The following is a 14,187-nucleotide window of genomic DNA, read 5'->3' on the forward strand; positions in this document are numbered from 1 at the left end:
AGGCACAGCAGAGTGACAGTTTTTGTGATAAATTCAAAACCTCTGCCTTAATCAAAGATAATTGTCCTGTATTTTCCATCAGTACTTCTTGAATCTTTTTCAATTCTACCATCACAGATCAGCTGTTTCATTTTCATCTTGCTCTACTGGCAGAGGAACTTTCGACGGAGTCACTGGGTCCTGCTTTGAACATTTAGCTAATGCCCCAGCTGCAAAAGCAGATTCCAGTTTCATTTGCTTTCTTGAAGCCATATTAGTAATCTTGAGAGTAAAAAGCAATAAATTAGGCTGAATTGGGTAAAAATCCTGCCCAAATCCTCACTTTTAACAAGTTACAAAAGTGTAGGAAGGAGAGAGCAACGGCTCACATGTCTGCTCTCATCGGCAGTTAAGCCACACCCCCTAAATATTTTGGTTTAATGTCTGGAACAGGATGCTAAAAGCCATAACATAATTGTTACCTGAAAATAAGCTAAGGGTTAGAAGTAACATATTTGTCACTTGTAGAGTTAGAGGAAATCATGTGACTATAACCATGTGATTGTAACCTACAGAAATATATTGTCCAGCAAATGTTAAAGTTTTTGTAAACTAGATGTTTGCAATAGAATAGAACATGTCTACAAGGTCAGCATGTCCTTGGTGAGCATGTTGTTCACTTCCTTCTATTGCTGACAGGGGTGAAACCAATAGCATGTGATGAGTTAAGTCATTACTTGTTGCTAAGGAAAAGTACTAATGAAGTATTATGAACCGGAAACCATGTGAACCAATAGAATATTGCTGAAGTATGCAATTTGTAAATGGATTGCAATTGGAAGATATACCAACTAAATATGTTTTGGGTTTTTTTATTTTTTTCTCTGATAATTGCGGGGGAATAAGAAACAGTATGGAATGGTATGGCATTATTTATAAATGAGTTATTGCAGATGAGAACTTTCTTATCAGACAAACATTAGCCGTCCCGCCCTTGCATTCAGGACTCCTGGACTCTTGCATTCAGCACTCCTGGACTTTGCAGTATCTGACCACAGATTGTTCTGCTGTATCAAATCATTGATGAAATGGCAAAATGGTTTGCTGCTTTTTCATTTCCAGCAAACCGCCTGTATAAGTGCACTGTACTTCATCTCCTAGATTCTACATATGGCACATAAAATTGTGCATGCACCCAGTTTGCTACAGAATACAGGAGATCCTCACCTAATTTAGGTGTGAGGATTTACACCAGGATTACTGGTATAAATTCTTGTGCCCCTAAAAGTTAGGTGTGGATCCCAGTGCTATGTGCCCAACTTGGAGTGATGTTTATAGAATAGCACTTAGTTGCATAAGTTTCTTTTCTTGTTATATGCAAAATAGTGGCTCCTTGTCTAGGCAGGATCTCTTTACATGCTGCACAGGTTAGAAGGTTCTATGTTGAAATGTTTTTATTATTAAGTTTCAGTGCGCAAGCAAACAACTTCAGCAAAACAAAGCAATATACTTACAATTTTGCATAGATAATATCAGAACCCCCCCAAAGTCTCCCCCATCCCCTCCAAACAGAAACAAAAGAGATCCCGAGAACAGGAAACAAAAGAATACTCATATTATAAGTTCAGTAGTCGACTTCTACATAGGTTTAATAATAAATTAATTGATGATGCCATTATCCCAATAAAATGGCCAGTCAATTGTAATACGGAGAGACTTTTGGCTATCCTCTTACCAATTTAGTAAGAGATCAAAACAAAACACTCCTCAAGGCCTTGAATATTAATTACACTTTTCTGTTAGATTTCTTTTCTTTGACCTCCTCTGAGATAGAATTAAGAATTGAGGGGTGTGACCTGTCCTCAGTTATTTAGACCAAACAATGCCACAGTCAAAGAGAAGAAGAAGATCTTGCCATGTTCAAACTTGGAACAAGAAAACACAAATTACTCGCCTAAGTCGATCCAAGGTCTGCGGATATCGTGTTCAATAAGTTCTGAGTTGGGCCCGGTTCTTCATAAAACTGATCCTTGCCAGTATGGTTAATCCTGAGTTAGGCTGGGAAAAGTAATGAGAATTTAATCTTCTTTGTCGCCAGCGAAGTGCAAATCAGCACAAAAATTTTTGGCCCTTGTATCTGGGTTCCTGAATGAATAGCGTGCAGGATGGCTTGCTTGTGGGTGAAGTGTAGGAGTCTTAATATTACTGCACGCCGCCTGGACCTAGATTGGCACGGTGGGACCACCCTGTGTGCATGTTCAATTCTCAGAGGTCCCCAACTGCGAGTCTAATGGAATAGCTTTTGTAAAATCATTTTTCCAATAAAGAAAGGTCCCCCCTCAAGATGTTTCAGGAACACCAATAATTCTCAAATTATTTCTTCTCAATTTTCTAAATCGTCTAGCTTGTTCTCCAAATTAATCAATCTCTGTTTCCGAGCACGTTAGGGCCTGCTCATGTCATTGATTGATCCTCCAGTTCTCCCGTTGTTGGATTTCATGTCCCATACTATGCAGTCATTCATGGGTGACATCCGCTTTATCAAAAATAGCTTGTAATTTTTTAATCGAGCGCCGCCTCCACCGCTGCTGTTACCTCAGCTGTTATCTCAGGAAAGCGGTGGGGATTGAGGATCTGCTATCTTAAGATCTGGGCTCTTCAGCTTCTCGTGGTCCTTCTTTAGAGCTTTTGATACCATGGAAACCCTGCTCTATGGCAAAAGATTTAGCGGACAATACTCCAAGTCACCATAGGTCCTGGGATGCTCAGAAATGCACGGAGCTCCACTGTTTAGTGTTCTCTCCGTCTCATGGCATCATCTTATTTTGTGATGTTAACATACCCTTCATTATCAGTTTTAGTCTCCAATAATATTCTTTACTGATATTTTCTCTTGGCTATTTCTGCTCAATAGTTGTTCTTTTCATTACTAAATGCTAAATGTTCATATACTGTACACCTTCTTCCTGTATCTTCTGTATGAATTTTCTTGTGTATCTTTAAATGTGATAAGAGATTAAAACCTCTCTCACATTCTGGACATGTATATGGTTTCCTTCCAGTATGAATCCTCTTGTGTTTTCTCAAAGTGGACGGATCACTATGGGTTGGATTCTGTAACCAGCGTCCAAGTCAATGGCCGCCTTAAAAGCGGTCGCTGATCACCTGTCAATCATTCAAGAGCACCAGTTACAAAATCAAGCCTAAATTTAGTCAACATAGGCGGCTGAAATATAGGCCCAGAAAACTCTGACCTATATTTCAGCCGCTTATCTTCGCCTAAACTGCAACAGCCAATCGTGGAAGGGGAATTTCCCCATCAAGAATTCCTCAAAACCATGATCCTGTAACCATCTAAAATACTCTGGGCACTGGTTACAGAATCGCGGCTTTGGGAAGTCCCTGACGCTCAGCTGATAGGAGAGGTGGGACCACCACAAATCAGCTGGCAGGAGAGATGCCCATTCCCTCCTGCTGGCCCACCCCCCCGTTAAAATCCCAGGCAGAAGGGATGCCCAATTCTTACTGCCAGCACCCACCCCTACGGATCCTTTCCCGTACCTCTTTGTGGAAGGTTGGCCGAAGGGATGCCATCTCCCTCTGGCTTCTTCTTTTGAATGTTGGGCCTTCCCCTTCCCAGTGCATCCTGAGATGCATCGGGGAGAGGTCTAAGGCCCTGATTGGGCCAGGTACCTAAGGCCCCTCCCAAAAGTGGGGCTTTAGGCACCTGGGCCAACTAGAGTCAGGCCTCCTTCCCAGTGGTTCTCAAAGACTCCATTTGGCCAGATTTCTAAGGCCACATCCGGGGATGTTAGCAGGGGTGCAAGCAGGAGCGATTGGGCATCTTTCCTATCAGCTGATTTATGGTGGGGTTCGGAGCAGGCACTCCCCAAAGTTGCGATTCTGTAACTGGCACCCAGAACTTGGGTGTTGGTTACAGAATTGTGGTCCACGTAAGGATAGGCAGCTGAAATGTAGGCCAGGGTTTCCCAGGCCTACATATCAGCTGCCTAGCTTGGTGTGATTTGCAGCTAGGTATCCGCTTTAAATCACCTAACAACACTTCAGGCATTGGCCACGCCTAATTTGGCCTTTCGCAGCCTAAAACGGCTACCATTCTGAACAAATATATGGTTTCTCAAATCTGTTTGCTGTCTAAAACATTTGCCACATTCTAAACAGGTTTATGGTTTTTCTCCAGTATGAATTCTCTTGTGCATCTTAAAACTTGATTGACGATGAAAATTTTTCCCACATTCTGAACAGGTATATGGTTTTTCTCCAGTATGAATCCTCTTGTGTGTTTTAAAACTTGATAGATCTTTAAAGCTTTTCCCACATTCTGAACAGCTAAATGGTTTCTCTCCAGTATGAATCCTCTTGTGTGTTTTAAAACTTGATTGATGATTAAAACTTTTACCACATTCTGAACAGGTATATGGTTTCTCTCCAGTATGAATCCTCTTGTGCCTTTTTAAATTTGATTGCCCATTAAAGCTTCTACCACATTCTGGACATATATATGGGTATTCTCCAGTATGAATCCTCTTGTGTATTTTTAAACTTGACTGCCGATTAAAGCTTTTATCACATTCTGTACATATAAATGGCTTCTCTCCAGTATGAATCCTCTTGTGTATTTTCAAAGCCCATTGAACACTAAAGCTTTTTTCACATTCTGGACACGTATGTGGTTTCTCTCCAGTATGAGTCCTCGTATGCCTTTTTAAATTTGATTGCTGTATAAAGCTTTTCCCACATTCTGGACATGTGTATGGTTTTTCTCCAGTATGAATCCTCTTGTGTTTTCTTAAATCTGATTGTTGTATAAAGCTTTTCCCACATTCTGGACATGTGTATGGTTTTTCTCCAGTATGAATCCTCTCGTGTTTTCTTAAATGTAATTGCTGATTAAAGCTATGCCCACATTCTGAGCAGATATATGGTTTTTCTCCAGCATGAATTCTCCTGTGCATTTTTAAAATTGATTGATGATTAAAACATTTCCCACATTCTGAACAGCTAAATGGTTTCTCTCCAGTATGAATCCTAATGTGTCTTTTTAAATTTGATTGCCTATTAAAGCTTTTACCACATTCTGGACACGTATATGGGTTTTCTCTAGTATGAATCCTCTCGTGTTTTCTTATCTCAGATTGCAGACTAAAGCTTTTCCCACATTCTGAACAGGTATATGGTTTCTCTCCAGTATGAATCCTCTTATGTTTTCTTAAACTTGATTGGTGATTAAAACTTTTGCCATATTTTGGATATGTAACTGGTCTCTCACTTTCATGGATCCTCAGAAGACATTGTAAACCTGGTTGATGATAAAAAGTTTTATCATATTATAAAGATATTAGAATTATTTTGTGCATTCTTAGATATGATAAAGAAACTTTTATCACAGTCTTTATACATAATTAGTTTTATTCCTGCTTTTATTATTTATTACATTGTTATGGGTCAATATTCAGCCAGGGGCAGTGAGCATTTTCTATAAAGCTGATAACTGCTATCTAGACTAGTCCAAGATAGTCAATAATGGGCCAGATCTGGGCACCAACATTAAAAATCTGGATAATCAGTGATGGATGAACGTTATGTGGGTGTACCCACATAGCTATTCGAACAGTTAGGACTGGTATTTAAGCGGTCTTACTTGCCCAGTTGTTATGTGAGTGACGGCATTGAATGTCTGCCTAATTTCAGGATCTCACCTGACCCATCTCATTACTGCCTGGATCGTGCTGGGATGGTCAGCGCTATTACTGCTGCTTGTATGATGGACTACGTACTAATGATTGCTGCTCTGCTCCTCTTTTTCAGTCTTGAATGCTGCTGAATGGACTAGTGCGCGTCCCACGACACGAACATGTCATCTCTACTTGCCAAAGAATGATTATAAAATTGAATGGGGTCTTGCTCCTTTGATGAACCCCCAGGGGCAAACTCTGGGGAGGGACCGGGACTTTGCCTGCTCATGGTTGTTTGCTTTCTTTAAATTCCCTGTGTTGCTTACTGTTGTTTTCCTTGTACTCCTCTACAATATACAACTTCAGACCATGTGTTCCCTCTAAGGTGAGCGCATGAGCGATTGCTCACTATTTTCAGTGGCGTCGCTCATACGTTTTCTCCTGTCGCTCACTCGAGGGCGGGCAGAGGTGAGAGGAAGCGGCGGTGGCCTGTATTTTAAAGTTGAAAGATGCAGCGGCGGCTCCTCTCAAGATCCCCGACTGCATCGGACTTCCGATGCAGGTGGGGATTCGTGAGAGGAGCCGCTGCCATGTCTTCAGTGTCGTACCAAGGTGGGGTGGGCGGTCCGCCCTGGTTGTGCACCCGCCCTAAGGCTGCAGTCGAAGAGGAAGTTCGGGCCAGCCAATCGCTGCCTGGCTGGGCGGAACTTCCTCTCCGATGGCAGAATTGACGTCGGGGGATTGCTGGTCAGCCCGGTGGGAAGCAGAGAGAGCTTGGGGCAGCCGCGGCGGTGGCTTTGGGGCCTGTTTCCCCCGATGGTTGCAGCGGTGGCTTTGGGGCCTGTTTCCCCCGATGGTGGCAGCAGTAGCTTTGTGGAGGGTAGGGAAAAAGAAAGGGGGCAGGCAGGGAGACAGAAGGGAAACAGAAAAAAAGAAAGGGGGCATCAAGAGAGAAAAAAGAAAGAAAGGGCAGGGAGAGAGGAAGAAAAAGTTGGGGGAGGGAATGAGGTCTGGAGGAGAGGAAGCATACAGGCTGAAAGAATGGAAGAAAGATTGGATGCACAGTCAGAAGATGAAAGCGCAACCAGAGACTCATGAAATCACCAGACAAGGTAGGAAAAATGATTTTATTTTAAATTTAATGATCACAATGTGTCTGAATTTATATATGCTGTCTATATTTTGCACTATGGCCCCCTTTTATTAAACCGCAATAGTGTTTTCTAGCGCAGGGAGCCTATGAGCGTCGAGAGCAGCGCTGGGCATTTAGCGCAGTTCCCTGCGCTAAAAACTGCTATTGTGGTTTAATAAAAAGGGAGGGGGGTATATTTGTTTATTTTTGTATGGTTGACAATGCATAGAGTCATCTGCCTTGCCCTCTTTGAAAAAACCCAGAAAAGGAATGATAATTAACATTTTCTCAGCGTATAGTGTGCTTTGTGTTTTTTTAATTTTATTGTTGGTAGATCATTTTGACTTGGTCATTTTAAAGTAGCTCGCAAGCCCAAAAAGTTTGGGCACCTCTGAGCTAGAGCGTTGAAACTGTGTATTTCTATTTTATCCCCCCTTTTACTGTGGAGTGTTTTTTAGCGCCAGCCGTGGTAGTAGCAGCTCTGATGCTCAGAATTCTATGAGCGTCAGAGCTGTTACCACCGTGGCTAAAATCCACACTACAGTTTTGTAAAAGGGGGAGGGGTTAGTTTGTGATGACATATTCCATACTAGGCGAAGGTGTTTTCTGTGTTCTGTGTGTTCGAAAGACATGGTTTTCTGTTAGGATTGACGGTGTGGGATTGATCTGTGCTGGTCTGGCTTGTTTAGTTTTACAATGGGTGTATTGATGTACTGCTCACTGCAATATGTAAGATGCTGCCTTTTCCTAGGTACTCATGTGTGATGTGTGGCTTGTTACTAAAAATCATGTTTTTCGTACAGATGGGGGGGGGGTGCCAAAAAATGATGGGCCCCGGGTGTTACATATGCTAGGTACGCCACTGTATGTAAAGATACCAGAAAGCTGGCGAAGCAAAAACTTTAAGTAAATTGTTATTCTTCTAAGTTTTGAGTATTTAACCTTCCCACAATCTCATAGGCACTCGTTTCAAGCTTCAAGTTTATTGAGATTTTGATTTAAACGCAATATCAAATATTTTCAATGCGTATAACAAAAATAAATTTGGGGAAATAAATAAAACCATTTGAACAATAAACATACAAACATATCCATAGATGATTAAAATTACATAAGAGTACAAGGATAAACTACATTTGTTTAAAAATGCATCCTCCGTGCCTGCTCATAAATTTGTGGAGTATGTAACTTGTCGCTCATGCATATGTTTTTTTGCACACACCTCATCAATCCTTAGAGGGATCATTGACCATGACTTCTATCTACTGTGGTCTTCTAAATAGTCATTCATTAAAAAGAAAGCAGACTTTATTAAAGATCTAATGCAGGGGTGTCAAAGACCCTCCTCGAGGGCCGCAATCCAGTCGGGTTTTCAAGATTTCCCCAATGAATACACCCCTGATCTAATGAGAGTTCAACATTTAGATGTGTTATACCCACCATCTGGTCTGACCACTATCTCTGTGCCTTCACTCTGAAGTTACCTCAAACAAGGCCAGACAAGGAATCCTGAGGCAAAATCCCGGCAGCAGAACCCTTCTAGACTCAGCAAGCGGAGACGTCGAAGAGATCATTACCTCCTCGCAGCACCTCTCCACTTTAGCCCTCGATAAGTTAGTTCCAATTAAACACAAAGGTGAAAGGGAGAAGCCATGCATGGTACACAAAGGAACTACGATCCCAAAGGATGAAAGTGTGCAGACTAACGGGCACAGCAAAAGAATCACAGAAAAGAACATAACATCAGCTGGCGAAAGGAGATGAAACAATAGAAACTAGCTGTGGCCAAGGCCAAAAGAATGTACTATGACACGCTGATTAGCCAGTCGGAAAACTCTGCCAAAAGTCTTTTCAAGATCTTCACAACACTTGATATCAACCGAAAATATAACCACAAATTCGTCCACTCACAACCACTGTTGTGAGTGGACGAATTTCCAGAAGAAAATCATATCTATAAGAACATAAGAATAGCCTTACTAGGTCAGACCAATGGTCCATCAGGCCCAGTAGCCCATTCTCACGGTGGGCAATCCAGCAGAAAATCCCTAGCCTACTAAAGAAACTTGTGAACAATCAATGCCACCTTGATCTGAGTCCAGGTAACCTACTAGACCAAGGGTGTCAAAGTCCCTCCTCGAGGGCCGCAATCTAGTCAGGTTTTCAGGATTTCCCCAATGAATATGCATGAGATCTATTAGCATACAATAAAAGCAGTGCATACAAATAGATCTCCTTCCTCCCTCCTCTCTATAAGTTGCCTTGAGCCTTGGTATGAGCGACTCAAATAGAAGGATTAGATTAGATTGTGGACCTCGAGGAGGGGCTTTGACACCCCTGTACTAGACCATGCAACTACCAGATTTATATAACCAACTTATGCCTGGAAAAAGGGATCTATCCCTCAGCACTATCAGCCATCTCTCTGACACCCATCCTCAAGGCCACAGGACTAGACACAAGCAAAGCAGGAAACTACAGACCAATAGCCAGAAAACCATGGTCAGCTAAGCTGATAGAATTCTGCATCAATGCGCATCACAACTATCCGAATTCCTCAATCAGGTAGATGGGTTCCACGACTCCCTGCACAGTTTCAGACAACACTAAAGCACTGAATCACTTCTTCTCAAACTAACCTCTAAGGCGAAGTGTACTATCTGAGCAAGGGCAAGCAAACAGTCCTCTTACAATTTGACATCTCCGCAGCTTTTGATGAAGTAATCCAATCACTATTGCTCTTCTATCTGGAAAAGTTAGAAGTAAAGGGTAAAAATGGTTCACAAAATTCCTGATTAAAAAATCTTACGAAGTAAGGAGGGGGTCAAAGGAAATTGTAGCCATGGGTGGCATTTTGTGATGTTCCTCAACGCTCCCCTCCTCTCACCATCGTTATTCAACATATATGTGAGTGCCTTGGGCAGACATATCTCCGACTTCTACGACCATACCTTCTCCTATGCAGGTGACCTCTTCCTCCTATATTTAGCCAAAGACTCAGTCATGGACACAATTCAGTACATTGCTGAACTAATAGAAGATCTAAGTTCATGGCCTCACCCGTGCTTCCCTAAACTGAGCAAACAGAAGACTAAGGTGCTCTGGTTTGGCAGCCAGAACCCTCTACCACACTTGGAGATCAACCTGACCACGGGAGACCAGATGACCATAAGTAGATTATCAAGGGTACTTGGGAGTAATATTTGACTCAGAACTGACCATGACAGACCAAGTCAAAAAGGTCAAGAAGGTTTTCTTTCAATTAAGACAGCTGAGGACAATTAGATCAGCCCTAAGCCCAACCCATTTCAGGACAGTGGCCCAGCCGGTCACCCTCCCCTACTTAGACTACTGTAACTCCCTCTACAGTCGAGTCACTGTGAAAGACATTAAGAGAGACTACAATTATTTCAAAATATAGTGGCGATACTGATTCTGTGCAAGACCAAGTTTGAGAGGGCAGGTTCACTGCTTAAGGAACTACACTGGCTACCAGTCAAGGGCAGAGTCCAAGTCACATAGTCCTTCAATGACTTGAAGACAATCCAACACTGGGAAGCCTCCTCGTCCCTCCCTGCGCCTGGTCCAAAGGAAAGTACTTTTTGAGACCACAGAGTTTCAAGGTCCTAAAATCTGGAACACCCTCCCGAGCAGCTTGCGTCAAACTCCTACTTATTTCCAATTCAGGAAGGTGCTGAAAACACATCTATTTTCATCACTACACTGACCTATTCTTCTGCAGTCATCTGTAAACGTCTACGCCTCTGCATCATTTCTAATATTAGGTAAGCCGCAATGATTCCTAGCTGACATTTGCAGGATAAATGTGGTATAGTATGTTTATGCCTCATGGAGACTTAGTGGCATCTGGGAGAGGAGGCCTTTTTTCTATAAAGCTGCCTCTTAGGTTTTATGGTCTTTGATCAAAATCACTTGTCTAGTAGAGGAGGGGGAATGGCAATTGTAATTTCATTCAAGATTCAGGTGAAGGAGCTATCTGTTGATACTCTTATCTTATTTGGAAGCTTTCCTACTGGAATTTTCTTCTCACTCAGCTACTTACTATTAGTTTTTTGTCCTTTCCCTGGTTTTTGCCCCTCCCCTTCTCTGTGCATCTGAATGGTATAAGGTCTACCAAACCATTACACAGTAACCAGATTCCCATCTCTTATTATTCTAGGTGACTTTTAATATTCATCTGCCATTTGGGTATCCAAAATTTAATAATGACAAATGCAAAGTGATGCACATTGGGAAGAATAATCCAAATCATAGTTACCAGATGATAGGGTCCACCTTAGGGATCAGTACCCAAGAAAAAGATCAAGGTTTCATCGTAGACAATATGCTGAAACCTTCCACCCAAAGTGGGGCGGTGGCCAAAAAAGTAAACAAGATGCTAGGAATTATTAGAAAAGGGATGGTTAATAAAACTTACAATGCCTCTGTATTGGTCCATGATGCGACCTAACCTTGAATACTGCATTCAATTCTGGTCACCTTGTCTCAAGAAAGATATAGTGGAATTAGAAAAGGTTCAAAGAAGAGAGACCAAGATGATAAAGGTGATGGAACTCCTCTCATATCAGGAAAGACTAAAAAGGTTTGGGCTCTTCAGGTGCAGATTTAGGAAAGAACTTGCCTGAGAAAATTACTCAACTGGAATAGAGACGTTTAAATACCTATGTGTTGTAAATGCACTTGAGTCAAGTCTCTTTCATTTGAAAGGAAGCTCTGGCATGAAAGGGCATAGAATGAAGTTAAGAGGTGATAGGCTCAGGAGTAGAGAATGACACGAAGACTGTACCCATGGCTAGCTATGGGTAACCCGGTGAAACAGGGAGGGAAAAAAATGGGCACGGCAGAGACGGGGACAAGGCCATTCACTGCCCCATGGAGGAGTGAATGGCCTTGTCCAAGCAGTTGAGGGGACGTGCGCAAAATCACCCCTCGCGATCGCACAGTCCAGGCATTTCCCTCCCTTCCCCTTTGCTGGCAATTTTCATTGTCTCAAAGCGGCACAAGCCTTTAAACAAGTCGCGCGAGGCTGCCTGAAACTTCTCTGATGCAACCGGAAACAGGAAGCTGTGTCAAAGGAGAAGTTTTGGGCAGCCACATGTGACTTGAGAAAAAGGCTCGGGTCACTCAAAGACAATGAAAATCACCAGCGAAGGAGAGTGGGAGGAAGGAGGGAGATGCCCAGACCATGGCGATCGGGAGGGAGAGGGCTCCTGGACCACATGAAAGGCAGAGAGAAGGGGAGGAGTAAGAGGAACAGACGCTGAAGGAAAGTGGAAGGGAAAGAGTGGAACAGACACTGAAAGGAAGTGGAGAAGAGAGAGAGAAGGGAGCAGATACTGGGTGGAAGGAGGGGATAAAGGAAAGGGGCACACGTTGGACTGGGGAGACAGAGACCAGATCTGAGGAGAGGAAAGGAGGAGAAAGATGCTAAAAACCACCAGGGGGAGGGAAGGAAAGATGGAAGGGAAGAAGACAGATGCCTGACTAGGGGGGAACGGAGGGAAGAAGATGGGTGCCAAACCAATTGTGTGGGAGGGGGATGGAGGGAGAGATGGAAGGGAGAGGCACAGTAACAGAGCAGATGCCATATGGAAGAGGCAGAGAAGGCAGACAGTGGATGGAAGGAATAGAATGACAAGAAGATGAGGAAAGCAAAAACCAGACAACAAAGGTAGAAAAAAAAATGATATTTCTTTTCCTGTTTATGCTTTAGGATAAAGTAGTATATTAGTTGTGTTGATAAACATTTATAAACAGAGCTCTACCAGCTGAAGATCTCTTCCTCTAGTTCGGCAGCCAGAACTTTGATTTACAAAATGTCAATTGTACAGAATATTGGGGGGGGTTTATACTTTAATAAAATAAGTTCAGTATAAAACTACTTGAGGCTTGTGCGGATGGGATCAGATGGTTTGCGGGGATGGGACAGAGACGGGGATCGAGCTCCCAGGGATGCGGACAAATTTTCTCCCCGTGTCAATCTCTACTCAGGAGTAATCTAAGGAAATACTTTTTTACAGAAAGGGTGGTAGATGCATGGTACAGTCTCCCGGAAGAGGCAGTGGAGACAGAGACTGTCTGATTTCATGAAAGCCTGGGATAGGCACATGGGATCTCTTAGAGAGAGGAAGAGATAATGGTTACTGCGGATGGGCAGACTGGTGGGCCATTTGGCCTTTATCTGCTATCATATTTATATGTTTCTTCCTTTCCCCCAGTTTAGCTGGATTCCCACATTGTTTCATCTGCAAATACTTTTTACTCTCGATGGTTACAATTTAACATGCCCACCCTCCAAGCTCTACAAAAGTTTATCTCCTCTATAATCTCTGCCCCTTCAAGATTAGACCCTATTCCTTCTTCTTGACTAAACTGCCTTCTTTAGGTCTTTTCCAAGAGTTCAACTGGTTTCTTCCAGTCTGTCTTCAGGCTTCATGCCTGATGCCTAGAATTCAGCAACAATTCGGCCCATCCTTAAGAAAGCTGCTCTGGAGAAATCTACTAGTAACCATCTTCCAGTTTCCACTATCCTATTCCTAGCTAAAATAATAGAAAAGCTGGTTAAGCAACAACTCCTTGATCACGCAGAGGCATTCCACCCCCTTCATCATAGAAATAGAAACATGACAGCAGATAAAGGCCAAATGGCCCATCTAGTCTGCCCGTCCGCAGTAACCATTATTTCTTTCTCTCTCTGAGAGATACATTCTTGTAATCCACAGGATTCCAGAAACTTGACCATTCTCTGTTATAAAAGTGTTTCCATTAATTTGATTACCACAGAAGTCAGACTTACTGGCCTGTAATTCCCTACTTCTTCCTTACATCCACTTTTGTGGAGAGGGACCACATCCGCCCTTCTCTAGTCCTCTGGTACCACTCCCAACTCTAGAGACTCGTTGCAAAGGTCAGTCAGCGGAGCTACCAGAACTTCCCTAAGTTCCTTCAGCACCCTCAGATATACACCATCAGGCCCCATCGCTTTGTCTACCTTTATTTTAGCTAGTTCCTCATGAACACAACCCTCTGAAAATCGATCAGGGTCTAGTACTCCTCCAATCCTATTCACGTTTGTCTTCTGCGGTCCCGCTCCCAGCGCTTCAGTCGTGAACACAGAACAGAAATATTTGTTAAGCAAATTGGCCTTTTCTTTATCAGCTTCCACATATTCCTCCCCTTCACCTTTGAGTCTCATAATGCCACTTTTGCACTTCTTCCTATCACTAATATATCTAAAAAATGTCTCATCTCCATGTTTTATCGTGTCGGCTATTTTTTCTTTAAATTTACATCTTTGCTTTCCTGACTACACGATTAGCCTCTCTTAATTTTTCCAGATTTTTCCTATCTTCCTCTTTC

The 14,187-nt window shown here is 42.7% G+C and overlaps 1 pseudogene; it reads right to left on the reverse strand.

The window, feature by feature from the left end:
- Positions 1-968: 968 nt before the first annotated feature.
- The window catches only part of LOC117355034, a 113,567-nt pseudogene continuing 100,348 nt past the window's right edge, over positions 969-14,187 (reverse strand).

This window comes from Geotrypetes seraphini, chromosome 2, assembly GCF_902459505.1.
Source record: "Geotrypetes seraphini chromosome 2, aGeoSer1.1, whole genome shotgun sequence".
Classification (NCBI taxonomy): Eukaryota; Metazoa; Chordata; class Amphibia; order Gymnophiona; family Dermophiidae; genus Geotrypetes; species Geotrypetes seraphini.